A 22,252-nucleotide genomic window follows, 5' to 3' on the forward strand; every position below is an offset into this window, starting at 1 on the left:
AGTATTTGACAGGATACAAATAGTTATGCGACTCGATGCAAGAGAGTACGAACGAGAAGAATAAAAGCTAATCCGAGCAATGTTCTACCGCTAATAAACTATTCAAGCGCTCTTGGAGCGGATTCTCGAGCGACGAGAGCCACTAAAGCCATTTCCGCGTTACAACGAGCCAGTTGACACGCGTTCAGCGTCGCGAAAGTGAATTGGTTATTCATGATTATCTGGTGGCTTTCATGTTGCAAAGACGGCTTACACCGATGCCCGGAAAACGCATCGACCAATGCCTTACGAAAGAAAGAACCTCTCAGGATTTTCTCGTACTTGTTCGAGTCTGAAAGACACTCGGATCCTGAATAATCCAGTCGCCAGTCAAAGAGATCCTAAATCCCTTAGTGTTTTGGTATCGACAGATCATACAATAGTTTTATAAACATAAAGTATAATTAAATTTTTCAGATAGTACCATGATTTTTCTTTCAAGCGAAAGAAGTTTATATCGGTCTTAATAAGATGGAACTAACTAAAGTTTGAGTTTTAATTTCATATAAAATACCTCTTAAAATTATTTATGAAACTTCTTTAATAAGCATCAAACTTTCTTACCGTACCCTGTAACTCTTTCTAAACGTCTTGGGTATATTGAATCCACTGTGAGAGATGAAATTAAAAATTCGTGATTATATCTTTTTACTTTTTAAAGTTATATTAACAGCCATTACGATTCAAAAATTTTTAGTGAAAACTGATTTTTATCAACATCAATTCACAAATTTTTTACGGCAAAGAAGAATATAGTAAAAGAGCTGAAATTAAAGTACTCCAGTTTAGAGTTCGAGTAAAGCTACCATAAAGAACGGTGCTCGAAGTGGCAGAGATAGCGGAGAATAAATGTATCCAAGTTATGAAGATAACGGATAATTTAAGGTGGCCAAAGAGGCAGGAAAATAAAATAATTCCTAGTTTCGTTCACTCTGATTTTATGATATCAAAAAGAATAATATTTAGGTAATACGAAATAAACTTCAAAGCCGCATAAACGATACCTACATATGTCAAGTTCCAAAAATTCATCCATCCTCTTATTCTGCAAAAGTTTATTATAAAGTAAGAAAAAAAAAATTTCCTAAAGTCTTTGAATATAATTTTCCAAATAAGAGAACAAGCGTGAAAAAGAAGCTAAGGTAAAATGCAACCCTTTCTGTGGCGCTACAGGGTCAACGGTCTAATAAACGGAGAGTACAAGCAGGAGGATGTACCCGGGCAAGCGAAGTCTATCCTGTAGCTAGAAAGTTTCAGCCGTATCGGTTAAACAAAACAGAAAGGCTGGACCCGAATGCATGCATCCTTAACAAATTATTCCACCCCCAAGTTCTCGAGGCACGCGCGGCAAACGTCCCTTTCTCGGCAACGTCCTGCATAAATCTACAAGAGAGTACAACACAACGTACACGACAGACCCCTGTCGCCGCGAATCAATCTTCTCGACCTGTTCTTCGTCAAAGGGAACAGGGTTCGCAAAGTCTCGTTCTCGAGAAAACATTCTCAATTGGTACACAACTTCTACCCTCTGAAGACTTGCAGCTTTGTTCCGGACAGGTTTATTGGGATTCAATTGCTTTCGGATGATTCCGGGTGACTGCAAACTGATTTTAATTGTACGAAAAAGAAACACGAACGCGGTAGGGTTTACCAAAAATTGGTACTACAATTTTAACGTGATTCAATAACTGTAAAGTGTTAAATAAAATTTTGAGTATACTCTGAGTCGTACGCACCTAAACCTTAAAAATTTGTATTAGGACGATCATAATTCGTTTTACGACCTAATATCGTGTAAAGAAAATTAATGTTAAGGAACTATTCGCACGTACTCTCGTATATTCCTTTATGACTCTTGTTCGTCTAACGTCATCATTTCAAAGAGTCAGCTGAAACGTGTAGCGAATGACGATTTCCTGGTTATTATGTTTCGTAAAGCGAAAGATTGAACGAAAATAATCAAAGTTTCTGGCAGAAGAATATAAAATGTTATCGCTAATTATAATCTTATAATTAATTTTATCCAGTAAATCAATAGGATTCATTGATAAGGTGAAGTCCATTATACAGTATTGTTTCATTTGCAATTCCTATTCCTTCTTGGAATTTTTCTTTCAGAAGTTCTACTGAAAAGTTTGATACGCTGAGACCAAGAAGAGCATTTGACAAAGTAGATTCGCATATTTTAATTGCATTAGCAACTCAATGATTAGTAACCAATTACAATGGAATTGAAGAGACAGATTTCAAGCTTCTTCGTGATTAACAATATTTTAACCAGCAAATCTGTGATTCATTCGTTTGTTTCCTTTACTCCGCCAACTTTAACGAGTTTTCGCTTTTCTAACTTTTTTCTTCTTTACACTTTTATAATTCCATCATTCCTCATTGATGAGTACACATGGCCGAAACTCGCGTTGAAACTTTCAACGAAGCGAGTTTCTATGGTGTACAACTTTTCGATTTCAAACGTGACCCGTGTATAACGCCACGGCTACTCGATGGTATATACCCTGTCGTCGTGTTCAGCTTGTATTTCGAAAAACTTTCGAACTATACGAACTTTTAACAGGACAGCAACTTTTCATGCACTTTTAGACGCTCCCATCTTTTTTAAACTGTTCCCATGCAAACTTGGAGCCGATCAAAAAATTTCGTGGCTAGGAAAACCTATGGCCTTCTGAACGAGCAAAGGACAATATTAACCCTTTAAAGCCAGGGTTATTCGACGAAATTGAAATTCAAACGACTCGTTTACTAGAATTCAATAAATAATAATATCACGCGTTGAGGAATCTTTCTCGGTGATTCCTGTGCCTTTGTACAAACGACGAAACTACAAATTAATGAATATTAACTCGAAAATTTATGGAACGCGAAGAGAAATGTCATTTGACGACGAAAATATTTCCACGTTATACATTGTAAAATTGTTTGCATTCTGCGTCAGGTTGTTCGCACAGGTAATTAGACTCGTGTTGTTAATTAAATCTGATGTGTCTGTGTAAGTTTATACGTGTGACACGTGTTTTATTTCGTTTCATTTTTGTTGAGAAATATATGAGCATCAACAAATCTAATAATATTATTAAATTGTAGGATTTCCATGAAATTATTAAAAGAATATAGTACTGTACAAGTGAAATGGAAAATCTATACTTCAATTAATTACCGTTTTTGCTTGTCGAGAAGAAATTGCATTCCTGTTTTTGTATATTTTATTCCACTCCATCCATATTTCATAATATGAATATATACAATAGAGAACTTGACGAATATTTGAAGAAGCAAACACAGTGATAGTGATCCAATTCTCCTGTTCGACAAACATCGAGAAACCCTCTATCTGAATCATGTCGAGTGAAATTCATCGACACCAGCTACAGAGTGAATTTGCGATGCAAATGTTCAAGTGTATCTCTGTCTTTTGCAATAAAGATGACCCAAAACGAATGGTACAAGGTGTGACAGAAGTAATTAAACAACTTCGATTAGTTACCATTTCTGTCATGGATTGTCGTGTCAATATTTCGTTAATAAAATACGAATAGTTTTTTATTCATTATTTGACACCTTTCCAATAACAAGAATAAATTTTTAGGTCATATCAATACTCTTCTTTATTTCAAGACATTTCTTATTCATACAGTTAATGATGATCCGCTTTTGTGTCGAGCCCATACTAATTAGTGGACTGGTAATGAGAAATGAAATATATATAGAGCAATAATTATTTAAAATAATTTGAGCGTAGAAAATCACCCATTTACAAAGTTGATAATATAATTCGCCACAACGTCAATTATGTTACACTTCCATTTATAATTATTGAATTGATCACTGACTATCAAGGATCACTTAAATGATAACCCTTCGAAAGAAAAAAAATAAGGATCTTATCTATAGACTCAATTTAATTGAACTATCAGATGGAAAGTTCTGATCACCGCTATATTTGTTTAATATTTTTTTATAACTAACGTGTGTTCATTAAAACTTTGAACATTTTTCGAAATTACTTTTAGTAATAACGAGGAAAGAAAAGGGCAGATAGCAAACATGATACCAACATGAAAGAAAATTCTTGTAGGGAAAAGAAGCTTAAAAAATCTGCTATCATTAAAAGAAACCTTAGACAATCAAGACTTATTGAAAGAAAAACATATTCTATCTAATGAATGGATCGCGATAATTTACACCGAATAGAAAGGAAAAACAAGAAAAACTGTTTGAATGAACTTTGGTAGATGAGGTTATTAATTTTCCATCGGAACTGATAATACTTCCCCTTTTCATTAATACATCTGCTTTCAGACTACCCTTGCAATACCAAACAAGTGTTTTTAACATCCAAAGGAAACGAACACGGACACTCTTTCTCCACCATTTTCGATCTTTAATTACGACTTCCGATGAAGTCTGCGAACAATTACGAAGCCAAACAACATTTCCTGACATTCGTTTCGTAGGTCCATCCTTCTTTCGCTTCTTCTTTTATGGCTTGTCATCGTTTCAATGCTATTCATTGGATCGACAATACGTGTGAATCCAATGGCGCTTTTCTCTTCAACAACGTTCTAACTATAGAAACTTCTCTTTTTAAAAGCAAGAACGAGTGTCTTGTTTTCGTACTAACGAACGTCCCGATGAAGATGGAACATCGATTTCCTCTTCTTATTATTGGTGGTTGCGAAAGAGGTTTACATAGACACGTTAATTTAGAGAAAAATAATTTTGTTTCAAAAATTCGATTTGCAATGAGAAATTTTTTACTGCGGGTATCGCACACGGGGAAAGGGTTAAAATAATTTATTGGAATAGTTTACGTCCTCGGTAAAAATGAACCATTAGAATCTGAAAGATTCATCGAAAGCATCGACTGTTCGTATAAAAAATTAAAGAAGAAGCTGACCCATTGAATATAAAAAGAAAATTGCTAATCGATTGCCCAATATGATACGGTTAAATTTTAATCGTTACGGTCGTACGAAAAAATATTCCAGAATTATTCTTAACTGAAAATATGTTTGAAACTCACACGGTGGTACTTTTCAATAAGCAAATCGATAAAGAAGCCGCGATATATTGCCTACGAGGCATGTATAACGAATGAACAACCTTTTGCAAGATGGATGAGCGCGAATGTAATTTAAAAAGGCATCAGTTGTGAATGGAGTTTTCAGCAACCGAAAGGTTTTTTGCAAAAAAAAAAAAAATACTTCTTATTTCATATGCATTCTGAATTATACGCGATCGAAAAATGCTTTAAATTATCTACGTTCAGAAGCATCATTTTTTAAAGTAACCGAGCAAAATATGTTTCACCTAGAAGTGCCTAGATTTAATTATTTCGATCATTAACGTACGTTATCATAGTTAAAATTAAAAAATTACCTTACCAGCCTTCCTCGCGTAATAGAGCTGCGGCTGCAGAGGTGACGGTGCACGCAATTGCAGTGATGCATGGCGAGCATTAGGCAGACTTTGCATAGACGCGGAGAAGCATACGTATACGTTGAAGGTTCGAAGCTGAGTCCTACAGAATTTCGGTTCCATACGCCAGGGTGTGTACACACGTTGCTAACACCACTTACCCAACTTACACGTAACATTTCAACCCTTCCACAAGCCTATGACCTCCCAAGAGGCTCATACTTCAAGGAACGCGAAAGCTTTCGCTTATGGATACTGGCACAACGCATTCGATATCGAGCTGTCTTCGAACCTGTGCATAACGAGAAGAAAATTCACGTTAATTATAAATTACAATGTAATTTGTATCAGTCTAAGAACTTTTTATTTGGAACAGAACATTTTGGATGAAGTTATAAAACAAATTCGAATACCTTCCATGAACCAGTGTAGGTGTAAGAAAGTCATAAATAACCGAGGAAAAATAAAGCTTCAAATGATAAGGTTATCAGAATAAGAAAGTGCGAGGGAGAATGATCAAAAACAGTTGCGTTTGATGAAGTGCCAGGAAGAGAATAAATACAACCAAGAGGTGTAGACAATGTTTTAAAGAAATGGTGTAAGAAATTAAAGAAGAGGAATGAATAGGAGGTAAGGTTTCATAAATTGCACCCGGTGGAAATTAAGTTGCAACAGATCATAGTCTCCAGGGAACAAAGAAAGCAGATGAATGCTATTCAGAATGTACAATTTTATGGAAAATATTCTGTTACCGTGAAAAACTTTCGTACGACGTTCTTAATATTTTATTACTAGAAATCATTTTTCATTTATTAATTTATAAACGATTAATGATATTCCCAAATAAATATTATTTGGCTATTAGATACTGCAACCGATGATTCATTGATGCAACAAGGCTCTCGAGGAAATATTTCATTTAACAGTTAAGGCGGTAGAATGAAATTAACGTTAAAATTAATATCTTCGTTGGTTAGCAAGACATTAGCGTCTCTTGTATCACGTAATTCTGTTTATAACTTCCCCTCTTCGTACTAATTTACGTCATTTTAAGTCGCAGAGAGAACGGATGTAAGCTGAATCAGGTATGTAGAATGCAGATCGGGTGTAACTTTCTTGAAGTAGAATTAATTATAATAAAATACAGTCAACTTGAAAATGTTTTTATAGTATAACGTTTGGAACGTGACAAAATCACTATAATTGGTAAGAACAGGTCTACTTTGCACAATCCTATAATTCATCTTCAAGAACTTCATCCCTGCTTTTTAATTTTTTAAGCCACTTTTGCCCTGTCTGTTCGCTTACATTATTGCACTCGAAAGGTGTATAAATTTTTCTGACACCCTCCGAAGCTTTGCTACCAAGTTTATACACGAACGAATTATGATTCTCGACTTACGTAGATATTCTGAAGTGACTTCAGGCACAAGGGACAAAATGTAGAGAACAAATTTAGAAAAATAAAGGTACTCAATTTAAAAAATTAAAAATTATAGTCTACGATGCTGTTCCTTACCGTTCAACTAGAAAATCTCTTGAAATACATCTTTCGAAGTAGACCGGTATTATTGAAATCCGATAAAGTTTTGCCCATTCAACATGTGTAAAGTTTCCTGTTGCAGCCACAAGCTCCCACGAGTCAGCTTAGGCAAGTATTTACGAAGTTCATAAAATTCTATTGAGTTTCTTTAAGCGTTGAACGCGATCGCGGATACTGTTGACGATGTACTTTATACGACTCCCATTGCGCTCGCTTTAACTGCCAAATTATAAGCTGCCTAGATGTATAAGTTAAAACCGCGAATAAAATATTTATCCGTTAGAAACTCTGATATTCTCCCTTCGTTTTTGCATTCGAAAGAGAATGAAAAATCAGGATAACGTAAGAAGAACACAGAGAATAACTTTTCCAAAAATATGAAATCTTCTTGCATAAATAACACATCTATTTGTGAATATTATAACGAGGAAAATGTTCAGTGTGAAATTAAACAACATTGAATAAACTTCAATGAAATGTACAGAGGTGAGAACCTCTATTTAACCAAACAAGCTCGATTTTGATAAGCCGTGAGCGCAATGCAGTTTATACTGTCCACAAGAACTGATGCTCATTTACATTTTTATTAGGCAAATCGCGATTATTCCGCGTAATTAACGTTCCAACGTTTATCTAAGGTATATAATTTCGCGGAAATGTAAATTTAATCCCCTCCTCGTTTTATAAACAGTATAATTATTCCTCGTACGTGCACGTTTCATATCGCGGATTAATGGGTGACAATCTTCGCAGAAATGAATCCAATGAACGTAAAAGGATAAAAATTCATACATCTGTCGTTTCAACGTCTCCTTTCTATCAGAATAATTTTTCAACTTATACGAAACATAAATCGTGCGTATAAATAATGCGAAATGGTATCGATTGCATGTCGTAAATAATGCGAAACGTTGCAGTGTCGTGTTTATGCTTCATCGTCTCGTTTCTACGCGATGCTTTTATTTCCATCCTATCTGAGAGTGTTTTATCGCGTGCTTCGTTAGGTATATCGTTCGAATGAAATTCATTTATTGGTGGCCGAATAAACGGTATTGACCCTTTGTACTAAGATCGATTTTTACATTATGGAGCCTGGAATACATTTACTTCGATTAAGGCTAAAACCATCCGAACCGAGTGTATATTTAATTTTACTGTGCCTTTAAATTGAAGTCGAAATAAAGTTTTACTTTATCACTGTAATAATTAATTAAATGAAATACCTTTCGAAGCGTTCCCCGAAGAAGATTTTTTCAAATTTTTGCAAAATTAATTTATTCAAATTATCTAACTTTCGACTGCAGGTCATAAAAGTCAATCCACTTAAGTATTACGATAACAATTAACAGTTTTGCAATTTTGCAGCAGGTGATATTGCGCCTGGTTAACTCTCCTCGTAAAGGAGTATGGCAGACTTAAGCAAATTTCGTTTGAATTATTCATATCCAAATTACAAGTGCAATTGAACAGAATCTTTGGTAGATTGTTTTAACGCTAGAACAACTAGCATTGAAGTTTCAAGACTCTTCGTATTATTTTGAATAATTAAAGAATTCCAAAACGCAGCTATTAAATCTACTTCCACTACTATTTAATTTTGTATTTCATATTATTTTCAATTTTCAATATAAATATAAAATTATTCTTCCAATATATGATGTTCAAGGGTTAACAGAACACCCTGTTTACTATTTTCATTGAAAGACATTAAAGAGCGGCTGATTTTATTATTATCCAACCGAGTAAATGGTTCGAGGATTCGCAATAGAAGGCTAAACGAATACTAAACATTCTAGAAGGAAATACGTGCATCTGTTGACCTTACGAGTTTAACGAAATGAAAAGGTTTGTTGATGGCTGTGCAGCCTCGTCACCCATCGACGACCTCTCCTATTGCACAATGCTGCTCAGGAGGCTCGTCTGAACGAAGAGCATTCCCATTGGTGGAAACGTACATCGTACGATCATCGTGACACTTAACACCACTTGACATCGTTGAATATCAGTGGGAATTGACTGGATGGAACGAGGACACGACCGCTAATTCGTCTGCTTACAGAATTCCCGCTTCCCACAATGAAATTCCTGCTCAATTCCGCAGCAGCGAAACGATCGTCTTCGACGTACGCGTTCTATTTTTGCTTATCGTTTAATCTATCCCTATCGATCGGTTACGTAAGTTTTTTTCTAATGCAAGGTACGCGAAAAGAAAACAGAAGAATTGTTTAAACTAGTTTTGTCACCGACAGATTTTGAAATAAATTTCATCGCTCGTCGAACTGTTCGCAAAACATCCCAATTAAGATGGTGGAAATTAAATCAATTTCAATAATTCAGTTTCATGGAATTTCCAACAGAACGTGTACATTTAATTTTCCGTGGTAACAATCGTTTTTCGTGAACATACATCTACCTCTTTCGTAGCGAAAGGGTTAATTGGATTGACCTAGAGGAGATATGAAATGCAGGGAACAAAATCAACTTGCGATAATGAATAATTTTCGTTCTATCCACTGGCTATCGTGTACCTTGCAAATGATTCACCTACGTTTTTGATCATTTATTCAGCAGGAAATTAATAATGGCGCGAGCAATGAAATATTCAATGATCGTCGCGAACACGATTCTCTCGTGTATGCTCATAAAACAGACGTTACTTCAATTCAATTGTATGTATCGAAGTGATTGCACCTGGAAACGCTCATTAAAATAAACATAGCTCAGACTACAAAAGAAAACTTTTAATTATGCCGCGCTCCTGATGCAATTCAATTTCCCTGAAATCGCTTATAATTTGATTGGAACGGTAAAAATGTCTCTGTCATAAAATGATAATAAATCTCAGTTATTCGTTCAAATAGTTTTAACAAGAGTAACTTTATAATTATTTATTTAATATCTTTTAAGTTTTTATTTATTTATTTATAATAACTAAAGGAAAACTAGTAGCCTTTGATCTTGTTAAATAATTCTTTTGCAAAGAACGAAAGATTGCATTCTAATTACATTCTAAATATTAGCAAATATTTTTTTCAATTATGGTTTCATTCCGGTGTGGAGTCAGTAATGAACATTTAACATGAAATATGAAACCACGATACATTGAAATGTATCTAAATCACGTAATTAGTTAATGAGAAATACGGGATTGATTATAATCAACAGCTTTGCAATTTAAACATACCCTCGTATAGACTTCAATTTGTATCATAAACGATATCTTTATTAAATTAAAATTATTCTATTTGCGTTGCATTATTTTACTTTCATATGGTTTGCCAATTAAGCGATTACTAAATTCTTTCGAGCCGAGTGCCGATGAAAGGGGCATTAAAATTATGACAGTTTAATTCACTAATTTACCGAATTAGCAGAATGGAACAGCCGGATCTGGGTTACGATTCCGCCTTGAAGAAGATATTGAAGATGCGTGGTTTTACGAATCTCATCCCAATTTGATTAATTCATCATAGTTCTCGGCAAAGTTTTAAGACGATCCATAGACCAGCACAGGCCGTCTTCAATTTGTAAATACGATTCACAGACACTCCGTATCTAGGGCATCACGGGCGACGACGACAATATCAACGACGAGAAAGTTAATATCGAATTCGCGACGCGCCGCAGAAATGTTGTCGAAACTTGCGACCGTGTTTTCTTCATTGTCGTGACGCTGCCAATTAATTTAGATCCCAATTTAACAGGGTAACTTCTAATACCTTGTTCCTTGCCCCAATCAAACGAACACCGGTCTCACGATTTTCTTCAAACGTTCAATTAATTTCTCGAACTTGGTTGCAATCATTTTGATGTATTGTACAAATAATTTCAAATAAAATTTCATAAAATAATTCCTTCTTTTCTTTTGCAACCACCTCCTCTGTATTAACACATTTCCTAATATTCTTCAATTTTCTACAATGTTAGGTACACAAATAGAAAGCTTCTAAGAAAGTAAATACTTCCATCGTACTTTCAGAGGTAACGTTATAGGTAAATTTATGCAAAATCTTGGAAAGAAGGAAGAAAGAAACTTTATTTGTACATTCTTGGTGTACTTTTTTCTACTACCTTGGCTGAATACGAAAGTAACGAGGATAAGTTTCTAATAACTAGGTCGCCGGGTCACAAAATCAATTATTTTACGTATTTATTGCTCTGTTTATAAAATAGAAAGTAAATAGAACAACTGAAGTGAACGAAATGGCAATAAAAATATACACCTAAAAGGAGTAGTTAATTAAAAAAGTATTCAATTACTTTGAACCGATCACTTAAAACAACTCAAGGAAAAGAACTTCCAGGATGAAATGAGTGTTTAAAAAAAGAATCACTTTAAAGGAAACCACTTTGCTGTGGAGGGAAAGAGAAAAGGAAATGAAAGAAGCAAGCCAACAGTCCACACAGAAGTACGCAGAATACAAAATAACGAGTCTACACTTGAAACACCATTTTGAAGAGTAGCCATTGAAAGTATGATCTCTGTATAATGCCCGGAAAGAAAAGAATAAACCTTACCCAGCCTGCAAGAAAGTTCTGAACGAAAGTGCCATTATTTTTAAGGTAGAATCGCGGTTCACCCTCTACGTGTTACGTCTACATATCAGTTACTCTTAAAGGGGTGTTTCGTCTTCAAAATTTACTTAGGTATATGGCTGTCTGTTTTCAAGAGAGCTGTACGAGCGACATAGGTAGCGTGTTAATGTTCTCACGAAACAGCCGCATTAATTATACAGGCACGTTTCATAGACTAACGTGGCAGTACTCTCAAGAAACAACGTAAGACAAGAGCGGCACACTATTCGAAAACACAAGTTTCGCGGGTGGATTTTTAGATCGTACGAGGATTGATTTGCTGAAAATGTAAACGATGTTTCCAAACAGACACGCTTGTCTGACGAACAACGAGACACGACGAGTAGCCTGTATCAAAAACTAACTTCCGTTTATATTTTTTTCATGGCAGCAAACCCTCTGTCAGGATTTTATAACGCCGTGTTTCGCGTCCGTCGAATCTGGATGCATCCTCCAGCTACAACCAAACTTTCCTTACCTCGGTATATTTTCGCGAACCGACACGGTCCGAGCTCGTGCATCGTTTGTCGATTCAACTGTTCTCATTTACTTTTTAAATCGCGCCCATTGTTCGTTCGATACTCTCTTCGTGTTCCCGTATAACACCGTTCAGGTAACGCGAAATTTTCCCGAGCTCAATTTGATGAAAAGATACGAGGATTTCGAAGATTTCCAATGGAAGGATCTGTCGCGAAGCGTGGCGGTCGAGTAAATGAAAATAAAGTATACATCCCCTTTGCGGGGACGCTAGCTCCTCGGGGATAAGTAACTGCGGCCAACAATGTTTTTCATTGCCGAAAAGTTGGAGGATTCGCGAGCCTAGGAACGTTGAAAAGCCCATAAATCAGAGCTTATCGCGAAAGAGGAGAGATTATCGAACTCGTAAGCTCAGCGCTCGGTCTGCTAGTCGCGCGAGGAGAGGGTGGATCCTGCTGATGGGGTGGCAGTCTCTTGGAAACTATAGGGATAATTAGCAGCTCGCCAGAGGAGAAAGAACTCACTGGTTAACGAGCCAACTAAGAAATCGAGCATCCCTTTTTTATTTTCTAACTATTCTCACTGAAAGTAACATCATAAAGGACGAAAAGAAAATATAGATGAAAGAAAATACCAGTGTAGACGTTCCAATTATAAATAAACAAATTGAGTATACTTTTTATTTTAACCCGAGAATTATGGAAATTTTTAAAAGTATAATAAATTTCGATGAGGTTCGTCTTTTTTTTTGTTTTTTAAAGGAACAATTTATTCTGTCAGATAAATGACAGAATAAATGTACTCGTACAGTCGGTTCGAAGTTAGCGGGATAAAAAATTATGTAAAATTTGTGAGTCGTTAGAAATATTAATATCCCAAGGAATTAATAACTTTCCCAGGCTCTTCGAAGTAAGAAGAGACCGTAAACGATCTTTTAGTACGCCATGGACCCGTTTTATTCGCTGTGAACGCTATTCCCAGTGTTTTATATCGTGCTCCTGGGAATCTTCTAAAGCCACGATTTTTCTTCTCACCTGTATCAACCGGGTGGCTTGTAAAACATCGTTACTTACTTGCTTACCTCGCCACTTTGATTTTTATCATCGCTAGACCAACAATAGCCTCACTCGTTATACCTATATTCACCGTATTCGCGTGTTACCGTAAAATAGACCGAATGCAACGAAAGGTATAAATAGAAGTAAATGATTCATTGGAAATTCTTAACCCGACACTTTGCGTGGCTAAAAGCAATTTCGTGTACACAATCATAACCGAAAATATGTATTTATAATATTGGATTGTAATGCTCCCCATTAAACTCTCGCAAATTTTGATGTAATTTCATTGTTCAATTTTTCAAATGTCTCGTATACTTAAGATTCTTAAATTAATGTCTAGAGAAATGATTTTAGATGAAAATAAAAATATAGCAAAAGGTAGCAGGTGACGAAATTGCCTTACACCATATTACACAATCTCCCCATGATGTAGAGAATTTATATACGAAATTCGTTGCAAACTTGTATCCGGGTTACACGAAAGGTGTACGTGATATTATGAAATATGAAAAATTTATGTTTATTGTATACCCCATTCGTTGAGGAAGGGTTAATGGTTTAACGAAAGAAAAAACTAGAAAATGCTTCATGAAGAGCGATATTTCAACGTTCTACCAGATAGTAGCACAGCAAAGAATTGGATTTTTTATCGTTCTCTTAGGTGCCAGGAGAAAAAAGTTAAATGGGACGTATATGTCTCGCCAGTCACGGAAGGGTTAAATGCAAACGAGTTGTTCGCCGGTGTATATCATGGTTACGAGCCGCGTAAAATGAAACCAAGGATCGTATCAAATAGCATCTACAGAATAAATTCTGTTTCTCGATAGTACTGTGAAATTCGAAGCTTGTAAAGTCAGTAATCGCTCCGACGCGATAAATCCTGATTTATCGACTACTCATTTTGCAACACGTCCCGTAACGATTACTTCTCGTTCCTCCACCACTATTTCTCGAATTTCTCTATCACTTTCAATTATTTTTTTTTTTTCAGACTTTCATAGGAACGCGTCGCCGCGTTTGATTCTTCCGCACGGAAATACGATTACCGTCGGCTGCATTGCAATATTTTGCGCGACGGAAGCGATAAATTATTAACACGTTTATGAACACGTGGTTTCCTTCGTTGCCAGTTGAGCTTGCCAAAATTAATTTCTATATTTGTCGATGTACCCGCACGTTTTGCGTTTGAAGTATAAAATTCCAGTTTTAAATTGAATATTTCACGAAAATACCTTTTAACTGTCAAGCTGAATTTTAGCGTTCGCACCACCACCCCGACATCGACGGAATAATTACGCGAATAGTCATCGCTCGGTCTTTTTAATAATATCTTTACTATTTGAACAAATAAAATAAATGAAAAGAAAATTAATTTCTTCGTTCGAAATAAAATCTATCCACAGTCATGTAAGTGTCAGACACATTTACGGATAATTTCAATGGTTTCTGTCCGACCACCAATTTACCTGTGCTACGCGTTTCATCGCACACCGATCCTATTCTACTTATTCGACCGCATAGTGTTCTTGCTCTACTCGTCTGACACCAACCGCTCCTATTCCACTCGTCTTACCAAACAACGGCCCTATTCTACTTGTGTGGTCACGTACCTACGGTATTGGTCTTGTCTATCCACTTCAAGTATGCATAGAGAGTAGCAAAGGAAGTTTAAGAGGCCGCGGCTGTTCGCAAGCAAAGTATCGAATTAACGCGTCGAGGATTACAATAAAAATAATCGTATGTAATGCTATTAAAAATTACCCTCGTCGTTGATGAAATTATTTAACTAAATTAAACTCGTATCATCGAGAAAACATAGAAATTCTATTCTCATTGTGCACGGATTCAAGTTGATCATCCAGAGACATAAAACTTAATCTCATGATTTGGGAATAAAGGGTACTGGTGAATCCTCTATCTAGTAAATCCGTAGAGTTAAAAAAAAAAATGGGGGGAGAATAAAAAGAGATAGCAATCACGAATTCGTCCGAAGTGCATTGTTCTTCGCGTTATATGCACCGTGATTCATCGACGCTGGTGCATTAGGTGTATTAGCCGAAATCACGCTACAGAAAAGCGGCGTGAAGTAACTCGCGCTTGAATAGAGGCAGCCCGTTGTAGCAGCTGCAGAATCCCGTGCTTTCGAGTCGCTTTCAAAGGGAAATCGTACCTACTTCGGCTGTCCCAGCTGTAGATATTTTCCAATTCAACTACTGCTAGTTACATTACGAGACGGGTATAGTGCCCCGGCATCTTTTATTCTCTTACAAAGGATATACTACATGGAGAGACTGATATTGTCCTAAAGTCGAGAATACCCGAACAGGGAGCAGAGCATTACTCATGTAACGATAGAAAGTTTTATTAACGTGCTCGCTACCCTTATTCAGTTGGAATTTATTTTACTTTATAATATGAAATCAAATAACTTTCTAAGAATCTATTTGAAAATTTTTTATTTCATCCCTGTAATAAATATACGCGCAAAATCCTTCAATTTTAACGCACTAGTCGGTTGTAATTTACTTTTTAATAGTTAGTTTAAAAATAAATTGATAACCTCGATATTCTAAAAGAATTAGTATCCTTATGGTATAAAGGCAGGGTAGAAGGGTTGTTGGTATATTTTACAGAATAATTTATCGAGTAAACAGTCAACAGTTATTGATCACGAATGAAACATCAAACACTCTAGAAATTAGCAGGCTTCCAATGTTGGTTAGTTGCAATTAATTAATCTTGGAAGCAATTAAGCCTTCAATAGTCTCTTAACAGCCAAAGCATCGAGGCTTCCATCAAATTAGCAAGTAATCAAGCACAATTTACATTGCCGATGAGGAGAACAGCAACCGATCAATTATTAATAATTACTTAAGTACAGGGTGTCCTAAGGTACCAAGAAACAAAATCCTATTTTCGAACGAGAAGAGACATGTATATTTTTTGGGACGCGATCGTTAATTGTCCGTGATTTCGGTAGTTAATCGAGTCTGATAATAGATAATGAGTTGGCGTAACCGCAGCATGCATCGTATTGTTTGATCGCAATGGAGAATTTATCGCAGCTTGTTCGCGTGCCCCATTAAATCCTGCTCTTTACGTTTACACGCTGCCCAATATCAAATATATTTTCACACGTTTGCATGAATTAGGAGAGTTCAATGATGTGCACCCCACCGTTCGAAATTGTTGGAGCGCTTATTAAAATTTTAGATTAATCGAATAATTTGAGAAATTCCTTCATTTTTCAAAATTACTCTTTCAGAACCATTCGGTGAATAAAAGCTCTTTGTACGGGAAAATTTGTATGGGTGTCAAATCATTCATGAAATAATAACGCGTATAAAGCAAAAGGTTCAAAGGTCAAAGTGAAATGTTAGGGCATACATTTATCGATTAATAAATCAAAGTGGCGAGGCTCATTTCGGATAGAAACTCGTCAACTATATGAATGATTTCGAGCTTTAGCGATTAGAGTGACGCCCTTTGATTCGGCCAGAACCAATCGATTATATTTAATTGAGTCATTTTGAAAAGTTAAACGATTCAACCTATGCAAACGTGTTTTCCAATTACAGTGCGTAAAGGTCTGCACCGTTTTCAATCCTCTTAATGATAAACCGCACGCTTGTAATTAACCGGTGCGATTAATTAAAGGGGATACGGGGAAAATCATTTTCCCTTCGTTATTCATCCTTTTGGGAGAGTTGTAATTTACCATTGACCGTACACGAGCGAACGTACATTTTTTTTCCTTTTTAACTTACAATTTACAGAAAGTAGAGTACAGTAGATTTTAGAGATATACCAAATCTACTTTTATTTTTGAATAAATATAGAGATATATTTTTGAAACCTTTTCTGCAAATATAACAATATCATTACCTTACAACCTCATACTACTAAAAAGTGTTCCATATGCATGTTACCTTCAGGATTAATCTCAGTAAAAGGATACTAAGAATTTTCGGTAAATCTAGACCTGTGGAAACATGGAGGTGCACTTAGACCACACGTTGCCCTAATTTCTTATACTCTGGATTATACTCGCAGAATAATACTGGAAATGACAGCTCTGAGATTAATACTTAAAAATAATGAAAGGCAGATTTATAGAATAAATTCGCCACTAAAATTGTGCCCACATATCATGAAATATCCTGTATATACTTATCACTCGATTTGCCTTCAAGAGAATTATGATATTTTTATTTTGCAATGGAATTTTACACCTGTTTTATGATATTTAAAAAATATTCTAATTTTAATATTTTGATATCGCTTCGAGGTAGTCGTTAACATAATCAAAGTAAATATTCACGTTTACATTGAACGATGTGTCTTCAATCCCACCAGTTCAATCTTATTTGAACGAGCTGGTCAATATTAATTTGGCTGGTGATCAAAGTAGAGTTAGATTTTAACGGAGTTTACGTAAGAGGTATCGGCATACTTCCGATCCTGTTAGAAACTTAGACCCTTGTACCCTTACGACGGGATTGTATAGCGCTTTGTTACATAGCTCTCTTAGAACCTTAAAATACTTGATCGAGAAACACCAAGGTACTTGAGAAACTTTGTAAAATGTTTCACAGCGTGGAATAGAAATCACTGTCGTTCAAGTAATATTTTATTCAAACGAGTATTCAAATAAAATTTTTATTCTATTTATTATTTGAGTTAAAAGATGCGTAAGAAGCGATGTGAATTTTATTTGCTTCAATTTTGTATCGCCACGTTGGAATGTTTTTCAAATTCTACTTCATCACTTCCTGCTATCTTCGAAAATAAAACAAATTTTACACGAATACTTTAAAAATGTTTCGCTTTTAAAAGTTATAAATATTTATTTTCACCCGGTGACTTTTTTATGATTTAAAAAGCGTTTCTATCGTTTTTAGTAATAAAAATTTTGAAAGATATTTTAAACAATTTCAGACAAGAATAAAATATCATAGTGTAAAAGATATCTTGCCAGTGTACCTAGACAAGCGAAACTATCTACCTGTCCCCTATTGTATGTATATTATTACATTGTTCGTGCTCATGTTTAAATTTTAAAAATTTTCTTTTATGAAAGCAGTGCTGTTACGCGTTCAACACGAAGCTTTACGAAGTTTTACAGCGAAGCAGAGTGCCGAAAAATAGAAAAGATAAAATAAAAATTTAAAAGCTTCGAGATTGGCTGAAAAATTGATCCTCTAAATCCTAATGGCTCCTTAAATAATTTTACGAAATACCGCAATAACATCATGAATAGAGAATAATTTTAGTAATTTTAGATGATATCCATTGAAGAACAATTTCTAATGAATTATTTACTTGAACCGAAAATTTCGTTTCTATTCACCTCATTTTACGGCACACTGGGGTGATCGTCGATGTAGCTGGCACGCTTCGTTTTATCGTTCCCTCTTGACGTTAATAACTCCCGTATAACCCATTTTATAACGCTAGTCACGTGAACAAAACGATTCATTTTGCACTCTGCAACCCAATTTTTTTTCACGACAAAAAAGAAAATTATACGACACGAAATCACGATAGTAAACATTAATCTCCACCTATGCGCTAATAATTGATCTATAATTTTTAAATGGCTTACCTCTCGTTTACCCTTTTTTCAAAAACAGCAGGGAATAGCTTTTTTGAAAAATCCAGAAAATTCAGATACGTAAATTTGTACCAGCAGTCGAATTTTTCAAATTGAAATTCCAATAAAACATAAAAGCGTAAAAAATTGAAACACGATGGTAGTTGATATTTCGAACACCAAAGAATCGAAATGTTTATGAATAATTACTCGTTTTGAAGCTAAATGAAACGGCTGATCGAGTTACATCGCGCAGACCTCGAAAACGAGGGCATAAAGTAGCGGCTGTCTGCAACCTAATTCCTGTATATGAGTCCACAGGAAGAAGCAAGGCTCCTAACAGTGTTTATTGTCGGTTTATACGTCTCTGTGGCGAGTTCAGGCCACGAGGTAGCCCTCGAGGTGGGTGTGAAATGTTGCGTTGTAGTTTACTTGGCTACAACACGAAATTTCCAAGCTGAATTAGGGAGAATAGTCTTATGCGTCAACGAGAAGTTCAACAGGGGGGAATTTTAAGCCAGGCTATGCTGCCTCCAAGATGACAGAATCATTTGTATTTGTCTAACTTTGAGCTCCTCAAATTTATTATTTCTTATATTTTTACAATGCTCCTTTGACTTTAGTCGAATTTATAATATTGCTTAATTTTGCATTTTCGTTAACACTTCCTGGTAAAGACAAAGTATCGTGTAAGCGTTAAGCAGACTTTAGCCTATTTACAGGAAATATATCGTACGAAGAGCTGGTACAATCTGGTTTCCTTCCGATCATAACGATTTTCGAAGTCGTAATGCATCTCTGGCCGAGAAACGCGCATTCTTCACCGAACGAAGCTCTACTATAATTCCTAATCCGCACGGTATTTCAAAACTCCATCCGGGATCCGTAGAAATATCTGCTCGTTTCGCGTAATTTATCGACATCACGAAGTCGTGGGAGCAGTATCGTCGGGAGTAATCTTCTCGCAAAAATCGCCTCGTATTTCAATTTCTCATGCAAATAACTGACATTAATCGGAACAACGTTGCTCGATCGCGTGTTCCACTCTCGAGCACAACCCCCTCCTTCTCCTGTATTTATTATGGAATATAGAATGCTTCATCCCTTAGACGAAACGTTACCTTTAGAAATGTATTTCGTTCACCAAATAATCTCGGTTATTAGGAATTTTAATTTAATGAAATATGAAGGGATTTCGAATTCAATTAAACTTCGTTTCTAAAATAGTCTTTTTTTCAGAAGGCAATGTAAAATTTCAACTAGATTTATCGATATTAATATTCCGATATAATATTGCCAATTTTCCTCAAAGGGTTGATGACGTAAGTAATGAAATCGAGGACGTTGATTGATTCGTACGGAATTGTTACAACAGAGAAAGAAGGAGAAATAGAAGGAGTTGTCTTGCCAGCATTTATTCATCGAACAATTTCCCGAACTTATATCGAGGCGGTCCGTTTTCAGACACGGGCATAAATATTATTCCTGCGTACGACTTGATGCTGCACCAGCAACGATAACTCATCGTAGAACGTTTCGGTTTCAGATAAATTTCCAAACTTTCCTCGCTACACTTCCCTATCGCAAAACTTTCTCGCAGCTTTGCCTGATCCACGTGAACCTTTCTTCTGTCAGATGTTTCCGTGATATTTGAAGCGAGCAACGATAAGAATGTGGAATAAACGGACTCTCTTAGATTGACAGAAAATTCGCTACTGTTCCTTGTAAACTATAATAACTGATAGCGAATTCGAACTTCTTTCAACTCCTCTCCAATCGTTTCTTACAATACGTACAATATATCTTGTATTTTCAATAAAATATTTCAACTTGAACTATTGAAATTTTTTGAAAATTAAACGAAACTCCAGCAATCCTTAAATTCCCAGAGAACGTTCTGTAGAAACGTTCTGGATCTATTTCAGAAGGTAACAAAGTATCTGAAACAATTTATTTGTTACGATTCCTCTCTGTCCAAACAGCGTGGACCTTCAATTTCTTTGAGAGAAGAGCGAAGGAAAGCGGAAAACTGCATGGCCCTCGTAAATCTGAGACTGGTACAAGGTCGCCATTGTTTGTCCTGGAATTAAGCGTTCTTTGTTGCTTCTTGATGCGAGCAAATGCGCTCTTTCCAGCGAGCAAGACTGGCATTTGTCCTACTACCTTACTCCACCAGTTGGGGAGAAAAGCAATGAAAATGGAGAGGGTTCGAGGAACAAAGGTATTGTAGCTGTAACGAGTATTTGAAACGTTAACGTACAGGTGCACGCAACTTGCTTTCTATCCGTAGAATCTAGAATGTTGCGCTAGTTTTATGATGCGGACTAAAAAGAAGCAATGATGCATAACGTAAGGTCATGCAATATCGCAAAAGGATGGAAAGTAGTGTAAATTATAAAATAGTTGGCACCCTCAAGTCGAATCTTTATTTTTGACGCATTAAGCTTTGGAGACAACTGAAAACTATTCTCGAGGAGCAAAAGAAGCGAGAAAATATTTTTCACAAACTGGGAGTACGAGTCCATTGGGCTCACCTTGACCGGATAAGGATTAATCTCCTGTGTGGCTCGACGTGGTGCTCGGACCACAATCCATATGAGAGAAATGGGCACAAAGAGGAGGAAGCCCGCAGCAACCTAGGACATTTCTACCATAGACAAAAGTAATATTTTACCGACGAAGAAATCTCGTACCTCCAGAAGAGATCATTTTCCATTTCGATAATGTTGAATAAAATTTCTTCCTAACGGTTTGCATTAAAAAATCGGCAGTGTCGATTCTTCCATTTCGCTACTTTTCAGCTTTTTTTTTTCTATTCCTCCTGGTTCCTTAAAAAAAAATGGAAAAATGGCCGATCGAACGAACAAGCAATGAAAAGCCAATTAAAAACCTTTCCCAGGGAAAATTCGTGGAACGTGAAAATGCGGATGGATCCAATAGAGAATCTGACACGTACGACTCGCCATATTTCTCTCCTATTCGATGGTCGAATCGATGGAAAAGGGACGAAATCGTTTCGCGAGCAAATATAAAAGAGAAAAGAAGTACAAAAGCAGCTGTGATCGGTAGGAAAAGGGATACCAAGAGGGCTCACGAAATATTTAACAGGATACGATAAATCAAATTCCATTCGTTCGTTGAGCAACCAGCTTTTTCCATCGGAACAGGAATGAAAAATCACCGGGAATGGAACAACACTAATTGCCAGAGAATTCGTGACGCTTAAATGAACGAGGCTGAAGGACAGAAATAGGGTCGTATGGGGGGAAGAATCAGCGAAATAGAAAAATTGGAGGGAAAAAAAAAGAGAGAGAAGCGAGTGGTGGGTAACTCTGACTGTGACAGTTGGACGATTAAAAATGTCTTTCCCTTCTTCTTCTGGCTCTCGTGACCCTTCGAATGCCACTCGGGCCATGTACGTCCATTCTGATTTGTCAGGTCTCGATCAGGAGCAGCGGATATCAATCGACAACCGTTTAGAGGAATCGCTACGGGCGCTTCGTTTCAATTAAATTACATCCCGTCTGTTTT

General features: G+C 36.1%; 1 long non-coding RNA gene across 4 annotated transcripts in view; it reads right to left on the reverse strand.

Annotated features, from left to right (window-relative positions):
• The window catches only part of LOC114873763, a 52,962-nt gene that overhangs the window by 19,787 nt on the left and 10,923 nt on the right, over positions 1-22,252 (reverse strand). For 2 of the 4 annotated variants that reach the window (XR_003788985.2, XR_003788987.2), the window contains one exon: positions 5,434-5,764. This is a non-coding gene — a long non-coding RNA (uncharacterized LOC114873763). The remainder of the gene's footprint in view (positions 1-5,433; positions 5,765-22,252) is intronic. The other 2 variants (XR_003788988.2, XR_003788986.2) reach the window with 2 other exon arrangements.

Source organism: Osmia bicornis, chromosome 11 (genome assembly GCF_907164935.1).
Source record: "Osmia bicornis bicornis chromosome 11, iOsmBic2.1, whole genome shotgun sequence".
Taxonomy (NCBI): domain Eukaryota; kingdom Metazoa; phylum Arthropoda; class Insecta; order Hymenoptera; family Megachilidae; genus Osmia; species Osmia bicornis.